This window comes from Theropithecus gelada, chromosome 2 (genome assembly GCF_003255815.1).
Source record: "Theropithecus gelada isolate Dixy chromosome 2, Tgel_1.0, whole genome shotgun sequence".
Classification (NCBI taxonomy): domain Eukaryota; kingdom Metazoa; phylum Chordata; class Mammalia; order Primates; family Cercopithecidae; genus Theropithecus; species Theropithecus gelada.
The window spans coordinates 140,956,443-140,968,998 of NC_037669.1; the positions used below are offsets into that span (position 1 = coordinate 140,956,443).

The following is a 12,556-nucleotide window of genomic DNA, read 5'->3' on the forward strand; positions in this document are numbered from 1 at the left end:
TTTGGGGTATGTGTACACATTTAGTTTTATTCTAACAAAGCGACTTGTACACTTTTAACATTTAAAACTAAGTGTCATCTTTCCTTTCCAGTAAAATAAAAATAAAACTTTAAAATGGACAGGAACGAAAGTACAATAGAGAATGTGAATTCTAAATAATATCCTGCAGGTTCTGCAGATTGTCCCATCAAGTGGCAGGGCAAGAGTCATCATTAGGAGAAAACTTACTTTAAACATGTCATGTTAAACTGCAAGGATGTCCAATAAACATCACAATTAAATATTCCAAAGGAAAAGCCATGTTGTCAAAATACACGCTTAACCCACCCAGACATCTCAAACTCACCTTCTGCTGACCTTACATGGCCCCATTTTTTGTTTTTGTTTTTTTTTTAAACAAGAGAAAGTAGACAGATACACGTTGGCAAATGCTAACTATCCATATTCACACAAAGACACAGTGTTCTGACCTAATACACAGAGAAAGGAAGAAAAGTGCTAAAATTCTGTGCACTACTACACACGGGCTTAGCGCCATCCAACTTCCAGCAGAGCGAAAGAAGGTTTTTCTTTTTTCCCCACAGAGTTCAGTGGTATTGAATCCATACAGTTTTTGTTCAGACAAGAAGGGGTAAAAATGAATTTGGAACAGAAAGGAGTTAGAGATTCTTTCCCCATTGTATTCTGCTCAAGTTATTTTCCCCCCAAATAAGTTGAGAACCATGGTGTAGAGAAAAAGAGACCTCAAGAACAAGGCAACCGAGCCCAAGAGAAAACACACACACACACACATAGTTTGCTCCCAGGAACTGGAGAAAATTTTTAAAAAGGAAAGTTGGAACCTATCAGTGTTCTATTAGTCATTGTCTCTTTCATCCCCCTTTCTTTCCTCCCTTTCATCATCTTCATCTTCTTCACCTTCATCCTTATCCCCTTTCTTTATCAATATCTTCCCATCCTTCTTCATCATTTTCATCTCCTTCCCTTTCTTCATCATCCATATTGAAAGCCAAGTAGTACTGTAATGGATTTGGCCAATATTATCTTTGATGACCTCTCCTAACTCAACAACACCTGCATCAGAACGGTCAGTAAACCAGGTAAAGAAGTTCTCTGGTTCTTCGTGCTGCCTCTTCCTGCTGACTTTACTCTGCATTTGACTGGAACTTTTTCATCATATCCTTTCCAGATTTCCATTTGATTTCAGTGGACTCTGAAAATAGATCACCACTCTCATTCAGATGAAATTCCTTGGAGATAACTTTATTTTCAAACTAAAGATTTTCATCAAAATAAAAATCTTTCTGTAACCTGATTTAATACCTTCAAATTCTGTCACTTCAACTCTTCAAATAATACAGTACCTCTTTGTCTTCCCCCCCAAGTAATGTAGACACTTGTGGATGGCTGACAAATGCTGTTACCCAAAAATTTGAGATTTGGGCAATCGATGCTGACCTATTCTAAAAAATGGTTGGCAGAATTTGTTATATTTCTGTTCTGCTTTCACGATCTCCCCACTGGCTTGTTCATTAAGTCTCTGAAATTCTTCTTTTTCTTTTTTTTTTCTTTTTGTGAGACAGAGTTTCACTCTTGTTGCCCAGGCTGGAGTGCAATGGTGCTATCTCAGGTCACTGCAACCTCCACCTCACGGGTTCTAGTGATTCTCCTGCCTCAGCCTCCCAAGTAGCTGGGATCACAGGCATGCACCATCATGCCTGGCTAATTTTGTATTTTTAGTAGAGATGGGGTTTCTCCATGTTGGTCAGGCTGATCTCAAACTCCCAACCTCAGGTGATCCACCCACCTCAGCCTCCCAGAGTACAGGCGTGAACCACCGTGCCCAGCCTGTATTTCCTTTTGTACGTCATCAATATATTCAATTGCTTCTTTCTGTTCTTTTTCTCCCTTCTTCGGCAAGCCCAGAGAGGCCAATGTCTCCTCTGGTCTCAAAGCAGGAAGTAGTCTTGGTTTTGGGGGTCACACTGCTGGGAAAGTTCAAGAACCAGACCACAATTCTTTTTTCTCGTCAGGAAGATGCTCAGAAAACTTAAATTTTTTTTGCTTTGTGGCTAAGAAATTTTGCACACTAAAAAACTAACGAAAGGTTGGGAAGGCATTTTATATAAAGTTTTCCTCTAGAAGCTTTGTGGTCTTAGTTTTACCTTTAGGTCTATGATACATCTTAAATTGCTTCCTTGATTCCTCCATTTCATCTGTTAATACCTCTCTGCAGAGGACAAGTGCTTTGTATACACTGCTGACTCACTTATAAATGCCCTATAGCTTAGAAGAAATGTGTTTTCAAAGCTTACTAAAGGGTCTATGCTCAGCCTCAGTAACATTCTAGATTTAAAAAACCACTAATAGGAATGAACTCACAAATTAGACAAAATGGAGAAACCCGGAAGCTTCCATTTAGAACTGATGTTATTGGTCCTGCCCTAGGACATGCCTTGACTAGGGCAGGGATAATCCAGTTTCATTTCTGTACAAATAGCAGTTTAACTCAGCACAGAAAATGGAGAACAGTATGCTCACCATATTTTCTTCTTCTTTGTATATATGTTAGAAAATTACCATGTCATTAGCATAGACTGAATTCTTTTTAATGAATTAGGCCATAAAACAGTAATTCACAGCAGCTCTGTTGAAAACTGACCTATATATGTATAAGTAATACATGTTACAATATATTACTCTCAAGAGACATTTTCTATAGCCTAAAACACTGGCATTATTTTATAGGATTTAGGTGGCTTTAAAAAATGTTTTACTAATGCTTTGTATTGAAAACATGTCAACTCAAAACATAAAAAGAATTATTCCTACTGTTTAAAGACTACCACCCAATGCATATTAAAATAGATCATTTCCAGCTATTTCCTTGAGACTTTACTAAGAACGCATAAGACTGAAAAGAGCAAAAATTACCCTTGTCCATTTTACTGGCATTTGGAGAAATTCATAAATTAGGATAATAGAGCATTTCATAAGTACTTAGCAATCGATAAAAATACTCTACGTACAAAGAAAGTTTAAAAAGCTATTCTCAAACACTATATTTTGACAGCTGTTTCCTTGATATTATTCAGCCAAAACACACTCCATGTTTAGCAAGGTTCCCTTTCTTATTACTCTGCCTTAGTGCCTAAGTTTCGACAACACAATTAGGCAATTCTTTTTAATGAATTAGGCCATAAAACAGTAATTCACAGCAGCTCTGTTGAAAACTGACTTACATATATAAGTAATACATGTTACAAGATATCACTCTCAAGAGACATTTTCTACAGCCTGAAACACTGGCATTATTTTATAGGATTTGGGTGGCTTTAAAAATGTTTGAGGCCAGGCCCGGTGGCTCACAACTGTAACCCCAGCACTTTGGGAGGCTGAGGTGGGCAGATCATGAGGTCAGGAGTTTGAGACCAGCCTGACCAACATGGTGAAACCCCATCTCTACTAAAAAAAAAAAAAAAAAAAATTAGCCAGGTGTGGTGGCACGCGCCTATAATCCCAGCTACTCGGGGGGCTGAGGCAGGAGAATAGCTTGAACCCGGGAGGCGGAGGTTGCAGTGAGCCGAGATTGCACCACTGTACTCTAGCCTGGGCAACAGAGTGAAACTCCGTCTCAAAAAAAAAAAAAATTTTTTTTTAATTTTTAGGAAAACTATTTACATCTAAGCAAGGACCTAGGCTCTCATTTGTAGCTTGCACTTTTCTGTTTTTAACAATTATCCAGATTCACAAGCTAACATTTCAGAGATAATCAATAGTGGGTTAGAATTTAGGGTGAAAAAAGAAAAATTACCATATAACCTTGATATTGTGTCTTTTTAAATAAAAAAGGGGATTTGTGATTAGCTACTTAAATTTGATTGTTATACACTTAAATTCCTTTTCTCATGAAGTATTTCAATGACTATTTCCTTAACAGCAGTTCATTAATGTTATGCCTTTCTAAATGACAATGTACAATCCTTTTCACAGCCTAAGGTCAAAAAGAAGAAAGCAAGCAAAAACCTCCCAGTAAGGAATACTGTTATAAGTCACATCTTCCATGAAGTGTTTAGTTAATGGTTCTTGTAACAGTCAAAATAAACTTCACTTCAAGAATGTAAGAAATTCTAACATGCAAGAAATGCACTCTAGAATGAGCTGACCAGACAATTTTCAATTAGGAAAAATTCTTTTGCATTTTACAGTATAGATATAATTTGTCAACAATATGTATAAAGTAAATCCAAACATCCCATAAAATCCATTATAAACCATACTGAAAACACCCGAGGAGAGACTGGATTGACTTCCTGTGAAGGTGGGGGTTTATAAAAGTTACAGAATCCTACAGTGCGCCGGGCATGACAGCATACCAATTCCGTCCCAGGAGAAGGAAGTTTTTCCTTCATAGGACATCTACAGCACTTTTTTGTTCTGACCCTAGTCTTTCTTCTTACCAGGCAGCTAACTGTTTCCTGCACGTATGCTTTATTTTGCCCTGTGCCAAGCCACCAAGTCCCAAAGCTTTCCTCCCATTGCTAGAGTTCCTTTCTACGATAAGTTCACATCACTTGCTCATCCACTCCTTCATTTACTTAAAATCTTCAAGGTACTAGAATAGGAAAGAATATTCAAGGAAAATGAGACAGCAACCCCCATCTCTTATAGCTAACGATAAGGTGGAAGTCAGAATTGAAATGGGATTTTTAAAAAGGATTGCACTATTATACAACAGCTTCTGTAAAAATATAATTTTAAAAATGTCGAGAGTCTAGGCAACTTGTGTTTAATGTTACGTTCGTTCACTCAACAATAAACTGCTTTCGATCTGGGTGGTACTGTAAATGTGATCCTAAAAGTCTCTTCTGTTTGAGATTTCCAGATACATGCAGTGATAGAGTTCAAATACTTCACAAATTTGTTAACATTTTGGCTTTGATAAGTTAATGTACTCGTTTTAATAGAAGATTCTGAATACCTTGGAAATTGAGGTCATGAAGGGAAATCTACTTATTTAACAGAAATCGGATGAGCCTTCCTCAAACGCACAGAGGCAGGAGCCTCGTTAGCATAAAGTTGCCATAACAATGTTGTGCTGCGGCCGGGCGCGGTGGCTCAAGCCTGTAATCCCAGCACTTTGGGAGGCCGAGACGGGCGGATCACGAGGTCAGGAGATCGAGACCATCCTGGCTAACCCCGTGAAACCCCGTCTCTACTAAGAAATACAAAAAACTAGCCGGGCGAGGTGGCGGGCGCCTGTAGTCCCAGCTACTCGGGAGGCTGAGGCCGGAGAATGGCGTGAACCCGGGAGGCGGAGCTTGCAGTGAGCTGAGATCCGGCCACTGCACTCCAGCCTGGGCTACAGAGCGAGACTCCGTCTCAAAAAAAAAAAAAAAAAAAAACAATGTTGTGCTGCAAACAAAAGCACTGAGGAGAAAGGGAAACTGAAAGAGGGGAAAGTAAGACGGCAGCAAAGTCAAGGGCACCTGTGCACACTGCCAAGTCGAATCTAGGCCAGTAGCTCAGGAACTCTTGTAACTGAGTAACTTGAAGGTAGAGACAACAATTAAATGCCTCTTTGGACCAGAACCAGTCAGACTTGCCCAGCACTGATGCCCTTTGCCTGCCATCTTCAATTCTCAAGGCCACAAGACCCCGTTCCAAGACTTTCTGTGATTCCCTGAAAAGGACCAAGAGAGCCTTCCAATTTCATAGGTGCTCTGACTTTAATTTGCAGGGAGAAAATTTTTATACAAACACAATCTTACTAATACATAAGACAAAACCAGAAATATTATACTCTTGGTGAGACTGAGATGGGGACACCATCCATCTCCCTGAAACCCCTACGAGGACTGCCAGAAGCCACCCAAGAAACATTTTGAAACCCACTCAGATTCCTCCGTATAAAAAGGAATATTCTTACAATGAGCCTGCTGTATACTGCATATTTTCTTAGGGAGAAACCCTGAATATACTGAAAATCTGTCATCAGTGATTTGAGAAGAGATGGGGGGATGATGGCAGTGGCCGGCAGGTGGGCAGTTGAGATGAGAATAAAGACTTGAAAAGGCTCTCATGGTGTAAGATACAAATATAAGAGTAAAGAAGCAGAAGATAATGATACTCAAAAAAGAGAAATAAGTCTGTGAAACTTCTGCTTTTAAAAAAATTCTCAGAAATTCCATGTCTGTGCTGGGAAAAATAAAGTGAACAGCTTCATTTTCCTGGCCTCTTTAACTTGAAAAGCTAAAAGATCTACTCAGTTTCCATGATGACTATTCAAAGTCTCAAAATATAGCATCGTACATTATATTCTATGAGTAGCTCCCCTTTGTTTCTTCCTTCATTCACTCAACCATTATTAACTGAATACGTCCACTGTGCCAGATAGTGCTCTAGGTGCTGGCGACACACAGTATAACGAGTGGTTCTGCCCTGAAGAATAATCTAGCAGGCTGGAGGCAAGACATAATGAGGAGTGCCGGAAAATAGGGTGAGAGGAAGAAATCATCAGGAAGATGAGAGATCAGAACAGAAATAAGGGAGAGAGGGAGAAGAGCAAATGCAGAAGATGGGTGTGGTATCCTTGAAGTAGAGGAGCAAGAGCAAGAAGGCCAGTGTGGCTACAAGAGAAGGGCAAGGCAGTGGCCACAGGAGGTACAGTCAGAGAACTGGCAGGGCCAGCTGGTCATGTAGAGCCATGCAGGCCATGACCAAACCCTGGATGTTTTCTAAGTGTGATGAGACCACACACACACACACACACACACACACACACGCTGGGTGGGTCTGAGCAAGGGAGTAGCAAGACTCAGTTTGTGTTTTTAGAGCTCCTTCTTGCAGCTGGGTGGAGTCGCCGGCACAGGCAGGAAGGTCATAGGAGGCTCCTGCTCCCAGCACTGATTATGACTGAGCAGTTTTTAATACATAAGCTAAACTGCAATTTGAGGAGAAACAATTTCAGGGGAAACAAACCTCATCAACTATAAATGAGAAAACTCTCCATACCGGGTTATGGTTATCTTACAGATGTGCGCTTTACACAATCATAAACCAACTAATGAGCTTAGGTTTGAATTTCTGAGACAGGCCATAAGGCGTTTTCAATAAAAGCTCTTAAGCGATTTCTTCTTTCCTAACTGACAAAATACACTCCTACTGCCCTCTTGAAAAGAGTTCAGCTCTTCCATTTAAAAGACGGCATGTCCAATAATTACTTAATTTTATGCGAAGTGAGCGCAAACTCTTTTTGATGTCACAGCAAACAAGTGCTTACAAAATAATGAAATAAATTACAGCAGCTGTACTGAAGACCAATCTCAAAACACAACCTTCAAAGATTTTAGGGGAATGTGGGAGGGAACACGAAACTACAAGTACAGAGATCTTTAAACAGGGAACAATGAAATAACCCAAATGTCCAGTAACAGAAAAATGGTCATGATTCTTTTCTTCAATGAAATGAAGTGGAACTACTCAAAAGAAAAAGGTAGAACTTTAAAAACTGAAACAGAAAAGCCACCATGATATACTGTTAAGTGGGTAGGGGAGAGGGAAGGAGTGGTGGTAAGAGATCTAAGACTCTGTCCATCATTATCTGCCTTTCTACAATTCCTAACATTAACTGAAGGTTATGCTACACTTTAGCCCTGACTGACTTCAACACTGCTTTGTACTGTCTCACTGAATTCTTACCACAACCCTATGGGATAAAGAGAATTATTTCCAGTTAACGGATGAGTTAGGTATTCTACCAAGAGTCACAGAGCTGATAAGTGGGGTGTGGTACGTGAATCCAGGAATTCCAACCCTGTAGCCTGCATTCTTAATCTCTGTATTACATTAATCCCTTAGAGATGAGTCCTTATTCACTGAACATGTTAAAGCAATTTGTTCTTGGATTCTTTCTTTCAAATAACACTTTTAAAAAATTTAAAACTTCCATTTGATGTTCTGGGAATTTCAAGGAAAATTAAATTAACGATAAAACACACAAAGCTCATGACATTTTGGAAAGTTGATATGACCCAAGTTGGCATTAAACTGAAAACCAAAGAATAAAACAACTTTACAAATAAATGTTATTTAAAGGCTCAGTGACTAATAATTCTGTCAGCCCTCACTATGATAGCAAATTGTGAACACTACATTTGTACATTTCCTTCTGGTTCCAGATGTTTATAATAATGCAATGTTATCCAGTTTAAAATGAAACAGATGTTCATAAGTTTAAGGCACTCTGGGAAGGTCCACTCAATCGGCATTATTTCAGCAGTTTCACATGCTGATGACAAGGGAATGGAAGATCGTTGAAGGTGAGGCTGATTAGCCAAATCACTAAAGGGTGCTGGGCCATCCTAAAAGCACAGGGCCCGTGCACACTCCTCAGCTGTTGGTTCATCTCTGCACCCACTTCGCCCATGCAGACATGTCCTAATACTCACTCGTCAACCCCATGTACTCCTACATGGGTCTCTTCCCCAATGCCACCCCACGCAACAGTCATTCATTGCAGTGTTTTCTCTTCCTCCTAAGGACCAGCAGAGGGTACATGTTTAAGACGCCCTAGAGAACTATGGCTTCCCCTGCCTCAACTCACATCCTTACCAGCTACATGTCTTCAGGCAAAATGCTTAACCTCACCAAGCCTCACTGCCCTCCATCATTTAACTGAGGAGACATTAACAGGACTTACTTTATGTAGAAGCTATCAGGTTTTAATGAGTTAATATAAATAAGGAATTTAGAACAGTATCTGGCATACAATAAAAATTTAGTAAGTCTTAGGTATTATTATTATTCCTGTTATTTTCCTAGTGCATTTTACCATTTGCAACAAAATAACTGGTTACCCAAGAATAAATCTGTCAGTGATTTAAATTTTCTGCTTTCTACTTTTCTGAATTTTCTAACATATTTACATTGCCCATGCATCCCTTAGTAAATTTAAAAAATACATATACAAACTAAGTTTTTTTTTTTTTTTTTTTTTTTTTTTTTTTTTTTGAGACGGAGTCTCGCTCTGTCTCCCAGGCTGGAATACAGTGACCTGATCTCGGCTCACTGCAAGCTCCACCTCCCGGGTTCAAGCCATTCTCCTGCCTCAGCCTCCCAAGTAGCTGGGACTACAGGCCCCGCCACCTCGCCCGGCTAGTTTTTTTTTTATTTTTTAGTAGAGACGGGGTTTCACCGTGTTAACCAGAATGGTCTCAATCTCCTGACCTCGTGATCTGCCTGTCTCGGCCTCCCAAAGTGCTGGGATTACAGGCTTGAGCCACCGTGCCCGGCCTACAAACTAAGTTTTTAACGTAGGCTTCACCAAATTCCCTTCACTGTGGCTGGCACGGGGACCTCCAAAAGGCTTAACTATGTAAAGTCTATGGCTGAGCAAGCAGGCACCCACTGTTGCCAACCAGGTGTCAGGGCCACCCTACAGGTACCATTTTACATTCACCACAGGGCCCAGCATTAATGTCTGGAGATACCTCAGTGTGCAAATGCTCCCCACAAAGAGTTGGGGGCAAACCACAGTCCAGGGCTACTTATGCTACTGAAGATGAACAATAATCAAATTCTCAAATCCAAACTATCACTAGTATGACTTAAAATGTAATACTTCTAATGGGATACATTCTGAAACCAAAATGTTTCCTTTATAACAGGGGACTTAATCAGGAGAGTTCATGAATTCCCTGTGTGTATAAAATGTGTCTGTACATTTTTCTAGCTATCTAACTTTCATCAAATTCTGAAAGGTATTCATAACACAAAGCTATTAAAAATTGTTGTTTTAACAATGATTCTCAAACTTTAACATGTCTGTTAAAACATGTACCCCTTCAGCTGAGTGCAGTGGCTCACACCTGTAATCCTAGCACATTGGGAGGCCAAGGCAGGTGAATTACTTGAGGTCAGGAGTTCAAGACCAGCCTGGCCAACATGGTGAAACCCCGTCTCTACTAAAAATACAAAAAAATTAGCCAAGCGTGGTGACAAATGCCTGTAGTCCCAGCTACTCGGGAGGCTGAGGCACAAGAACCTCTTGAACCCAGCAGGTGGAGGTTACAGTGAGCCAAGATCACACCACTGCACTGCAGCCTGGATGACAGAGCAAGACTCCGTCTTTAAAACAAAACAAAACAACACCATGTACCCCTTGACCCCTCCCCAGAGGCTGAGTTTCAAGAATGGAGGTGTCTTGGAGTCTTAGGTAACTTGCATTTCCAGCAAGTTCTCAGGTAATGCTGGTCCAGGCCCAAGAATCACACTTTGAGAACCACCAGCTTAAGGAGTTATGTCAGCATTTTTACTTTATTCTGAAGATAAGCAACCAACCTCTCTAACAGAAGTAATGTATGAAAACTAATGGCTGTATCTCCATTATTTTATCCATGATTACCTAGCAAGCCATGGCCACCATCCCTCCTACCCTCCACAGTTTCAGGTAGGCTACACTTGACTATCAGTTTAATCCTGCAAATATTTATCACATTCCTTATATCCTATTAGATTAGAAACTAGCTTGATATTAGTGTAAAACAGTGGCTGTGAATGTATCTCCACCTCTGCCTTTTGGGGTTTTTTGGTCTCTCCATCATTCATTCATGCAAAATACCTCTCTAATCTGTCTCATTCGTGGGCATTTTCCAAAAGAGAATGGGGAAGAGTATAATTTAGTTTATAAAATTGTACCCCCTATGATTTCGGAATTAAATGCATAAACATGGCCCTGAAGATCAAGATGCTTCTCCTCCAAAAAAATAAATGCCAATGACACTCCATTGTTAAACACACAGGGATCCTCAGGCCATGCTTGCCCTGCAACACACAGAATGAAAGACACCATACACACCCAACACCATCAAAGAAATCAGTCTGGGGAGATGGAAACTGGAAGGCCAGAAAAATGGATGTGATGCCATCAAGATAAAGATAAATGTTGCCTTTACTGGAGATGTCTCAGCTTTGAGTATAATTTAGTCTGAGTACAACTAAGGCAGGAACAGAATTCTGAAGAGAAAAAAAAAAAGATTACAGTTATTTACAAGAATAAATACAGTTATTTACCTTTTAAAGTCTAGGTCCAAATACCTACAAACCTCAGAAAAGTGATCACTGGGAAATAAAGCCGGTCAGCATTGAGCTGTACTTATGTAAAATGTCATTAAAAACCAGCTTTAGGGCCAGGTGCGGTGGCTCAGGTCTATAATTTCAGCACATTGGTAGACTGCGGCAGGAGCATCACTTGAGTTCACTTCAAGACCGGCCAGGGTAACATTGTGAGACCCCCATCTCTATGAAAAATTTAAAAATTAGCTGGACACAGTGGTATGTGCCTGTAGTCCCAGCTACTTGGGAGGTTAATATGGGAGGACTGCTTAAATCCAGGAGTTTAAGGCTGCAGTGAGCCACGATCATGCCACCTCACTCCAGCCAGGATGACAGAGCAAGACCCTGTCTCAAAAAACAACAACAACAATAACAAAAACTGGTTTTAAAAAGATATTAGTAGACCTAGATTAAGAAGGAAATGAGAGGTTAACACAAGTTCATAATGCATTTTGGCTATATCGACTCTTAACAGAGAGTCCATACAATTTCATTAGGCTAGATAAAGTGATGTTGTAGCTTTTTTTTTTATTTTTAAACATCGTGTCCATTAAGTTTACTAGCCCTCATTCTTTTCACAACTGAAACACACTCATGATCTGCTACCCCAACCCCACCAATCGTGTCCCCAGTCCCACCCATCAACATATCCCCAGCAGTGAGCTGAATGCTGTGGTTGACAAAAACAAAACAGAAAATAACCTGAGCTCCCCACTTCACAGTGCCTACAAATCTTTTATGTATCACATGAAAAAAAAATATTTATCACATACCAAAAAGGGATTGGTTTCCAAACTTAGAAGAAAAATACAAGGATTACAGAAAGGACAGAACAGGATGAACTAACACAGTCAGAGACGTCATAAAGGAATCAGCTTTAAAACAGAATGAACAGAGTAGAAAAAGAATGCACTGGGGCAAGAACTATAAACCAGGACTCTAATTCAAACTTTTGTTTGGAAATGCTGTGAGCTCTTTTAAGTGGAAGAATTCTCCCAAAGATTAAGACAGAGTACTTATTCACAGTAGATGCTCAATAAATTTGCACATAGTAGCATTCACTACAAAGAGGGACAAAGTAAAACTTACCTATCTTGAGGCTCATTTTAACATGTTTATGAAGACCTGAGCTTGCAAAAAATTTTCAGTATTTGAAAATTTTATTCTGATTATCCAGAGTCTACCTATTCTTAGGGTGAACACATACCCCAGTTTGCCTAAGACAGACCCAGTTCACTCCTGCTGTCCCCATTAATTATAATTAAGCCTCTTTTCATTCTCAAAAGTGTCCAGGTTGACTAATAAGTTAGAAGACCACCCTATCCAAATCAGTACTGGTTAAGCCTTTGGTGAATAAAATCTCACTCAAAGTACTTCCTGGGGCTCTGTACTTCAGATTAGAAAATTCCTCCTTAAATCTTAAAGGCATTAAGAAAAATAT

The 12,556-nt window shown here is 39.9% G+C and overlaps 2 protein-coding genes and 1 pseudogene across 2 annotated transcripts in view; 1 reads left to right on the forward strand and 2 right to left on the reverse strand.

The window, feature by feature from the left end:
• Positions 1-12,556, reverse strand: part of MED12L (mediator complex subunit 12 like) — a 342,999-nt gene that overhangs the window by 165,093 nt on the left and 165,350 nt on the right. The window lies entirely within an intron of this gene.
• P2RY14 (purinergic receptor P2Y14) overlaps positions 1-12,556 on the forward strand; it is a 61,458-nt gene that overhangs the window by 8,666 nt on the left and 40,236 nt on the right. The gene's annotated exons all lie outside the window — the stretch shown is intronic.
• LOC112618369 lies at positions 857-1,974 on the reverse strand (annotated as a pseudogene).